The 1899-nt window shown below is 28.7% G+C and overlaps 1 protein-coding gene across 1 annotated transcript in view; it reads right to left on the bottom strand.

The window, feature by feature from the left end:
* Positions 1 to 1293: 1293 nt before the first annotated feature.
* Positions 1294 to 1899, bottom strand: part of LOC106689890 (uncharacterized) — a gene marked incomplete in the record, with an annotated part of 23396 nt that continues 22790 nt past the window's right edge. The window contains 1 exon segment of the mRNA XM_067052489.1: positions 1294 to 1534.

The following is a 1899-nucleotide window of genomic DNA, read 5'->3' as shown; positions in this document are numbered from 1 at the left end:
AGCTCCGAATGAAAAATTAAATTTTTTTATCGCTTTCAAACAGCCGCCATTTTTTATTCCCCTTACCTATACTTGGCAGACTCATCAATTTTGACTTGTAATTATAATTTTCATCAAAGTAATCAAAAATTTGGGTGAGATAACTGCCTTTTTTTCTCCTCTTGTACTATATTGATTCCATTTGTAGTTTCTGATGCAATTGGCTATTTCTTAAAAACTAAGAAGGATCCATTGCGTTTCTTAGGACCTTATATTGAAATTATATCGAAAATATAATTATAAATTATACCAGCAGTGGCCTGATCTTTGTCTTAAACATAAGAACAGTTGTTTCCGGTTTTAATTTAGATTTTTTATTTACGATAGAGCACAGCATTATTAAATATAAAAAGTGATGGATATACAATAAAAAGATGTTAATATATTTTCAATAAATGTATTCGAAATAGGAAAACGTTCATCTTTTATCATTTTAATTACCAAAATTATCCTTAAGTAAAAAGAAAAAAAATCAAATTGTAATATACAATACTTTATTCGGTATAAACGAAAATCTAAAACATTAAATACAGAAAATATATAAATTTTATTTGAAACTTTCAATTTTCATTCTTCCGGAATTGGGTGTACAGAAGGTAGTCGAAGATACGGGCTTTGAAGTTTGGAAGGGTATTAGAACTACGAACAAAGGAGGGAAGAATTCCATAGGTGAGAGGAGTGGGTGAGGAAAGATCGACCAAAGTCTGCGGTCCGATGTACAGTTACATATAAGTCTGAAGGCCGTGAGTGGGTATTGCGGGAATGGACTGAGGACTTAAATTGAAGGATATCTGAGATGTACGATGGACGGCAGGATCGGATAACTTGATAGAGAAAGGAAGCAAGGAAATATTTACGACGGAGGGAGAGATAAAGCCACTTCAACTCTTAGGACCTTTATTGAAATTATATGGAAAATATAATTATAAATTATATATATAAAGGCCACTGCTGGTATGCCTGATCTTTGTCTTAAACATAAGAATAGTTGTTTCTGGTTTTAATTTAGATTTTTATTTTCGATAGGGTACAGCATTAATAAATATAAAAAGTGATGGATATAAAATAAACAAATATAAAAATTAGCGATGTATAATCCATATATGTGTGTGTGTGTGTGTGTGTATTTATGTATCAGTAGCTATCAAAGAGATGTTAATATATTTTCAATAAATGTATTTAAAATAGGAAAACGCTCGTCTTTTATCATTTTAATTACCAAAATTATCCTTAAGTAAAAAGGAAAAAAAAATCAAATTGTAATATGTAATACTTTATTTCTGAGCCACTCTCGCTACTATCAGTGATTTTTTGATAATTAACTTCAAAATATTGCATTATCATGTATCTAATTATGGACTATGGCATTCTGTAGTTTTTCGTGAACGGCAAAAAAACCTAAAGAGAATCCTAGAATGCCAAGTATGAACTAAATTATTACTGTAGTAGCTCAGAGTGTATTATTTCTTCATCTGTAGTTGTTGCGTTAATAAACCTGAAAAATATCAAAGTATCAGTTGAACATATAAATAAATAGAACCACTGTTTAATAGTTATTGTTATAAGAAATAATAATACAATTAGTGCAAATAAAAATAATAATTAAATTAATTAAAAAAATTAATTTCGTAATTATGGAAGTATTTTTACTCGTATACTTTATTAGATAATAATTTGAGTGTGAAAATCAGTATAATAATTAATTAATAATGTTCTTTTTGTAGTTGCCTTTAATTAAATAAATTATGAAAGAAAATAATATGGGGTCGTAACAGCCAGTAGTTTTAAATGTATGGCCAGTGACGTACTCAAAGGGATATCTCGTCTCGAATGAAATGAAATGAAACGTTGAAAAGATAA

The sequence above is a fragment of the Halyomorpha halys genome, unplaced genomic scaffold (assembly GCF_000696795.3).
Source record: "Halyomorpha halys isolate HHAL.00 unplaced genomic scaffold, Hhal_1.1 Scaffold1514.1, whole genome shotgun sequence".
In the NCBI taxonomy this organism is placed as follows: domain Eukaryota; kingdom Metazoa; phylum Arthropoda; class Insecta; order Hemiptera; family Pentatomidae; genus Halyomorpha; species Halyomorpha halys.
This window is presented reverse-complemented; position numbering and strand designations above follow the sequence as displayed.